Genomic DNA, 7836 nt, shown 5'->3' with positions numbered 1-7836 from the left:
TCTGTCTTTGGGCTGGAACTCGCCATCTTTCTCTAAGGAGGAAAATAATATATGATGGTGCCTTTACCAGAACCGGCGCCCATGCTCCCCAGGTAGCGGGGCAGGGCTGGGCAGTGTGGGCCAGCGCGTCCCGGCCCGGGGTGAGAGTCTAGGACAGCCTCAACCCCGCCCCGGCCCCGCCCACAACCTTGCGAACTCCGCCCCCGGAACCGCGCGCGTCGCCACCGCCCTTGCTGGTGACGTCCGGGCCGGACGGGTCGGGCGGGCTCTGCTGAGCAGTGTGCTTCCGCGGGCTCCGGGGTCGCTGGGGCCTCGTGGCGGGGCGGCTCCGCGGGGCTTGGCCCGCTGCCTCCCCTCCCCCGTACCCTCTCGCGGCGCCCGGCGGGGCCTGCGCTTCAGCCGGAGACCCGGAAAAAGGGTGAGTGTTGGCGGGAGCGGGATGGGACCGCCGGGCGCGCGCTCCGTTCTCCCGGGCATTGTCTGGGCGGGGGCGGCGCGGGCACGTGCGCGCCCTTCCCCCACCCCGCCGGACGCGCTGGCACCCTGGCTGAGGGGAGGGAGGGAGGGGGCGGGTGACTGACGAGAGGAGAGGATCCGAAGGAGGAGGCTGGGTCCGGGGTGAGTGTGTGTGCCGGGGGAATCTCCGCAGCGGGAACCCGGAATTTGGGTGTGTGAGGGGTGTCATTTTTTAAGGGACACCGCGCTCTCTGAGGGGATGGGGGTCCCCTGGGCCCCACTGGCGGGAGCTTTTAGCACGTTAAACCTGGTGGCCTGCGATGGGATTGGAGACGAGATTTGGCCCCAGCACCGGCAAGTTGTGGATTTATCAGCAAGAATCCTGGAATCTTTCTCCAACCTGTCGGCTTCCCTACCGTCTCCTTCCACCGTGAAGGATGAGTAGGATTTAGAAAGGTTGGAGGATACTCCAGAGATGGTGCCCGAGTTAAAGCACCAGAGGTGTGAGACAGTGCGGGGTGGGAGTGAAAGGCTGCTTTGGTGGGTTGCGGCCAGATTGCAGAAGACAATGAGGTTTATCTCATAACTTTTTTTTTTCTATTGTGAATGTAATTATGTTGAGGGAAAATATCACCAGTAATTCTACAGCCCTGACACCTCATTCTTAGAATTTTGATATTTGTTTGCTACTGTTTTCTTTTAAGCTTGTAACAGTTACGGAGTTGTAACTACAATTTTCCATTCCCTTTTCTCCTTAACATGTAAGAATATAATATTATGTAGTATTCAGCAATATAATTTCCTCTTTCTTAATAAGCAAGTAGTAGGTATTCATCATAGAAAAATTTAAAAATACAAGAAAAATGAGGAAAAGTACCCATAGTTTTACTGTCCAGAGATATTATCATGGAGTGTATATTTTTGGTTTTGTATGTTCTTTCAAAGATAGGAGCAGGTGAAGCCATTCTTAGGAATTTAGTTTTTTTTTTTTTTTTTTTTGCGGTACGCGGGCCTCTCACTGTTGTGGCCTCTCCCGTTGCGGAGCACAGGCTCCAGATGCGCAGGCTCAGTGGCCATGGCTCACGGGCCCAGCCGCTCCGCGGCATGTGGGATCTTCCCGGACCGGGGCACGAACCCGCGTCCCCTGCATCGGCAGGCGGACTCTCAACCACTGCGCCACCAGGGAAGCCCGGAATTTAGTTTTTATGAGAACTCTTTTGAAGGCTGTAAGAAGGAAAGTAGCATAATCTGCTGGGCGGAGGAAGAGGGCAAGAGCGGAAGCTAGAAGATCGGTTAGTTTACAGTACCTTGGACTAGGTCCATGATTGTGGGGATGGAGAAGAGTAAGTAGAAAGATTAACAAATATTTTGGAGGTAGAATGAACAAGACTTGGAAATAGATTGGTGAAAGGGAGAACTCTTTGCTTTTTGATACTTGTTTTGAGCAACTTTGAGTAGATGGCAGCATTCGCTGAGAAGAATGGAAGAGAGAAATTTGAGGTGGGAGAAATCATGAGTTCTGTTTTGGGTGTATTAAATTTGAAATGTATATTAGATATGAAGTTGGTATGTTGAGGAAGCAGTTGGATGTACAGGTTTGGAGCTTCCAGAAGAGAACCTAGAGCTGGAGATAAAAATTTGGGAGTACTCAGTATATAGATGATATTCAAAGTTATAGGACTACCTGTGATCACTTAGGGAAAGAGTGTAGAGAAGTGAAAATTGAGTGAGCCTCAGGCACTATAATGCTTGGAAATCTTATAGAGGAAAAAGATGGGCACAGGACAGAAGAAACAGCCAGCGAGGTAAGAGAAAAAAGCAGGAGACTGGTGTCATGGAAGCCACAAGAGAGAAGTTTCTGGATGATGGAGGCTTGGTCCGTCAGTGCTTCTGAGATGTTTAATGAGTTGCTTACTTGGATTTGGCAACGCAGAGGTTATTAGTTTGGTCATTGGTATTATTATCCAGAGTACTAGAAGTAGGAGGTAGAAACAGATGGGAGTAATTGAATGGGAGTGGGGAAGTGAAGACAATGAGTGTGAATTAGAAACAAGTGCCCCTTGTTCAAGACACCTTATTTTCATCTCCCCCCAAACTAAATTTAATAGATGAAAAATTGTGTCTTTAATGTTTCATTCCTTGATTACTAGTATGTTTGAACATTTTTTCACATTTATTGGCCATTTGTGAATTTCTGTTCCTGCCCTTTGTGCGTCTTTTTATTTGTGTTTGTCTTTTCCTGATTGACTTTCTAATTGTCGAGAATTATCTAGATACTAAAAATATGTAGCCTGATACAGAGCTTACAGAATTTGCCCCCTTATGTGTGTCGCCATTCCCCACCCCCTGGGAATAAATTGAGTTTATTACCTGTGCTCCATCAGGAAGGGCATGGTTAATAATGGAAAAAGCATATTTACCATTTAACTCCTACGTATACTTTTTTTCAGGTGTAGTAAAATACACATAACGTAAAATTTACCACTGTAACCATTTTTAAGTGTACAGTTCAGTGGTATTAAATACATTTATATCATCATGCAGCCATCACCACGATCCGTCTCCACAACTCTTGTCATCTTGTAAAACAGAAACTCTAAACTTCTCATTTTTCCTTACCCACAGCTATTGGCAATCACCATTCTGCTTTCTGTCTCTATGATTTTGACTAGTTTGAGTACCTCATATAAGTGGATTCAGTCAGCAGTTGTCTTTTTGTCACTGGCTTATTTTACTTAGCATAATGTACTGAAGGTTCATCCATGTTGTAGCATATGTCTCAATTTCCTTCCTTTTTAAAGGCTGGATAATATTCCAGTGTATGTATATATCACATTTTATCTTTTCATTCATCTGTTGATGAACAATTGAGTTGTTTCCATCTTTTGGCTCATGTGAATAATGCTCCTAGGAATGTGGGTGCCCAGATACCGGTTTGAGTCCCTGCTTTCAGTTCTTTGGGGGTATTTACACAGAAGTGGAATTGCTGGATCATACAGTAATTCTATTTTTAATTTTTTGAGGAAGCGCCACACTGTTTTCCATAGTGGCTGCACCATTTTATAGTCCCACCACCAATGCACGAGGGTTCCAGTTTCTTCACATCCTTGCTAACACTCTTCTGCTTTTTGTTTTGTTTTTCTAAAGTAGCCATGCTAATGGCTGTGAGATGATATTTCATTGTGTTTTTGATTTGTACTTCCCTAATATTAGTGATGTTTAATATCTTTTCATGTGCTTATTGACCATTTGTATATCTTTGGAGAAATATCAATTCAAATCCTTTGCCCATTTTGAATCGAGTTCTAAGTTTTGTGTTTAGGTCTTTGATCCATTTTGAGTTAATTTTTGTACCTGGCATTAGTTAAGGGTCCAAATTCATTTTTTTGCACATAGATATCTAGTTTTCCTGCACTATTTGTTGAAAAGACTGATTTTTCCCCATTAAATGGTCTTGGCACCCTTGCCAAAGATCATTTGAGCATATATGCAAGAGTTAATTTTTGGGCTATTTTATTCCATTGGTCTATATATCTGTGTTATGCCAGTACCACGCTGTTTTGATTACTGTAGCTTCTAGTAAGTTTTGAAATCAGGAAGTGTGAGTCCTCCAGTTTTGTTCTTTTTCAAGATTGTTTTGGTTATTCAGGGTCCCTTGAGATTCCATATGAATTTTGGGATGGGTTTTTCTATTTCTGCAAAAAATGTCATTGAGATTTCAGTAGGTATTGCATTGACTTTGTAGATGGCTTCGGGTATTATTGACTTTTTAACAGTATTAGATCTTCCAGTCCATGAAAATGGGATGTGTTACCATTTATTTGTCTTCTTTAATTTCTTTCAGCAATATTTTGTAGTTTTCATTGTATATATCTTTTACCTTCTTGGTTAGTTCCTAAGTATTTTATTCTTTTTGATGCTATTATAAATAGAAATATTTTTGTAATTTCCTTTTCAGATTGTTCATTGTTTGTGTATAGAAATGTAACTGAGTTTTATGTGATGACTTGGTATCCTGCTACTTTGCTGAATTAATTTATTCTACCAGTTTTTTGGTGGAATCTTTAGGGTTTTCTACATATCTTCCCATATTAAAATTCCTTTATAGTCATTCAATGGATACACTGTAATTTGCTATGGACTATTTCCAGTTTTTTATTATGAAGTTTTTTATTATATTCTAAATATATAGAAAGTGGAGAACTAATATTTAAGTTGTAGATCTGTTAACTACAGCCCATGTATGATGTATATCACCAGTCTTGAGAGTATTTCCTTAGTATAGATTCCAAGAAATACTTGATCCTCTTCTCTTCTCATTTGCTCATGCAGAATAGAATTCTTCATTGCCATCTCCTTAAAGTGGCCCCCACCTCCTTGCTTTTAACTAAACCTGCCCCCCTTTCAGTCTGTTTTCTACACTGCCACTGAATGGAGGGTGAGGGTCAGCATTGGTGCACTTTTCCCTCATAGAAAACAAGACTTATGAAGCAGATTGTTTCTATAGCATCTGTTCTGTGGGAGTTAGAAAAAAAACTTTTGAAGGCTGGGGTGCACTTCATGGATGAATTAGAATTTATTTTGATTCTTGAAGGATGAATAGCATTTCAGTAAGCAGAGAGAAGTTAGGGATGAAATGTGAACCCGTTGGAAGGTAATTAGGAGAAGTTCAAGCATGTGAACTTTGATGAATGTAGGCAGGGAGAGGTAGAAGAACTAGTTCTCCTAACCAACGATTGTTTATTCTGTTTAGCTGAAGAGTGAGCTTGGGGTAAGTGTGGGGAGAGACCTGTTATGTGGTGGTAATGAAGGCTGGCGGTGACCAGAATGCCAAGGAGCAGGAGCTTCAACTTTATTCATAATGTTTTTACTTACAGAGTTGTGGATATGTTGATGATTGTTATTTATTTTGTTTTTTTAAACTAATTTAGTTTATTTGAGTGTATACTTATTCGTTGAGACATAATTCACATAAGATAGAATTCACCATTTTAAAGTGTATAATTCAGTGGTTTTTTTAGTATATTCACAAGGTTGTACAACCATTACTACCATCTAATTCCATAACATTTTCATGATTCCAGAAAGAAACCCCATACATATTTGCAGTCAGTCCCAGTTCCCTCCTCCCCTCATCCCCTGGCAGCCACTTTCTGTGTCTATGGAGTTACCTGTTTCTGGACATTTCATAGAAATATAATCATGTAACATGTGGCCTTTTGTGTCTGGCTTCTTTCACTTAATTAGCATGATATATTCAAAGTTGATTGGTGTTGTAGCATGTGTTGGTACTTTATTCTTTTTTATTGCTTAATAATACGTTGTATGATTATATCACATTTTGTTTATCCAATCATCAATTGACATTTGAGTTGCTTCCATTTTTTTTCACTATTGTGAATAATGTTGTTATGAACATTCACATACATACAAGTTTTTTTGTGGACATACGTTTTTAGTTCTTTTGAATGTATACCTGGGTGTGGAATTGCTAGGTCACATAGTAATTCTGTGTTTAACTTTTTGAGGAACTGCCAAACTGTTTTCCACAGCAGTTGCACCATTTTACATTTCCACCAACAATGTATGAGGGCTCCCATTGTGTATTCTTTTTATATTTTAAAATTTATTTTATTTATATATTTTTGGCTGCATTGGGTCTTCGTTGCTGCACGCGGGCTTTCTCTAGTTGGGACGAGCGGGGGCTACTCTTCATTGTGGTACCTGGGCTTCTCATCGTGGTGGCTTCTCTTGTTGCGGAGCAAGGACTCTAGGCCTACAGGCTCAGTAGTTGTGGCTCGCGGTCTCTAGAGCACAGGCTCAGTAGTTGTGGCGCACTGGTTTAGTTGCTCCGTGGCATGTGGGAGCTTCCCAGATGAGGGCTCAAACCCGTGTGCCCTGCATTGGCAGGCGGATTCTTAATCACAGCGCCACCAGGGAAGCCCACCATTGTGTATTCTTTATACGTTTTTTGACAGTCTATATTTAATAGCTGTGTGTGTGTTTAGATTGCTTCATTGAGGTACAGTTGGCATACCACAATCTGCACATATATAAAGTGTATAATTTGATAAGTTATGACATATTTATGCATCTGTGAAAACATCACCACAATCAAGATAGTAAACATATGCATCATCCCCCCAATTTTTCTAATGCCCCTTTGCGATCCTTCTCTCTCCCTTCCCCATCATTGCCCCATACCACAACAACCACTGATCAGGTTTCTGTCACTATAGACTAGTTTGCATTTTGTATAAATGTTACCATTGTAGTATATACTTTTTTCTTAAGCTGACTTCTTTCACTCAGCATCATTTTGAAATTAATTCATGTTGCTGCATGTATTGGTTAATTCTTTTTTATTTTATTTTTTAAGTTTATTTATTTATTTATTTATGGCTGCCTTGGGTCTTTGTTGCTATGCGCGGGCTTTCTCTAATTGCGTTGAGCGGGGGCTACTCTTTGCTGCAGTGCGCGGGCTTCTTAATGCGGTGGCTTCTCTTGTTGTGGAGCACGGGCTTCAGTAGTTGTGGCATGTGGGCTCAGTAGTTGTGGCACACAGGCTTCAGTAGTTGTGGCTCACAGGCTCTAGAGCGCAGGCTCAGTAGTTGTGGCTCACGGGCTTTGTTACTCCGTGGCATGTGGGATCTTCCTGGACCAGGGCTTGAACCCGTCTCCCCTGCATTGGCAGGCAGATTCTTAACCACTGTGCCACCAGGGAAGTCCCTGGTTAATTCTTTTTTATTGAAGAGTATGTTCTATTGTATGGCTATATCGCAATTTGTTTACCCATTTGCCTACTAATGGACATTTGGGTTGTTTTTAGTTTTTGACTATTACAAATAACATTGCTGTGAATGTTTGTGTTTTTGTATGGACATAGGCTTTTATTTCTCTTGGGTAATACCTAGGAGTGGAATGGCTGGGTCATATGGTAGGGAATTTTTAATTTTTTTTAAGAAACTCCCAAGCTGTTTTCCAAAGTGGTTTACCATTTTGCATTCCCACCACCAATGCATGAAAGTTCCAGTTGTTTCACATTCTCTGTAGTTGTGTCTTTTAAACATATAGAGAAGTAAGAAGAAAACAGAAAGAGACATAAACCCTTTTGGCATTTTCCTCCCCCAAATAATGCATGTACATGGTTAGAAAATTCAAACATTGTAGTCAGGAATAAAATGAAATGCAAAACCACTACCCAGAGGCAACTGTTGTTAAATCATTTTTTATCCTTTCTTCCAGAAAAACCTACACAGGCATCTACCCGCATATTTTTGGGTTTCTCTGCTCTTTCCCCTAGTTTACACAGAAAGAATCAAAGTATACACACCATCTGCACCTTGGCTTTTGTTCACTTTACAATTTATTTTAGAGGTA

General features: G+C 41.6%; 1 protein-coding gene across 1 annotated transcript in view; it reads left to right on the top strand.

The window, feature by feature from the left end:
* Positions 1-272: 272 nt before the first annotated feature.
* Positions 273-7836, top strand: part of YEATS2 (YEATS domain containing 2) — a 109248-nt gene continuing 101684 nt past the window's right edge. Inside the window, exon 1 of the mRNA XM_082840147.1 lies at positions 273-418. The gene's annotated coding sequence lies outside the window, so the exon portion shown is untranslated. The remainder of the gene's footprint in view (positions 419-7836) is intronic.

The sequence above is a fragment of the Leucopleurus acutus genome (assembly GCF_964270905.1).
Source record: "Leucopleurus acutus genome assembly, chromosome: 5".
In the NCBI taxonomy this organism is placed as follows: Eukaryota; Metazoa; Chordata; class Mammalia; order Artiodactyla; family Delphinidae; genus Leucopleurus; species Leucopleurus acutus.
Note: the sequence above shows the minus strand (reverse complement) of the source record. Positions and strands in the feature narration are given on the sequence as shown.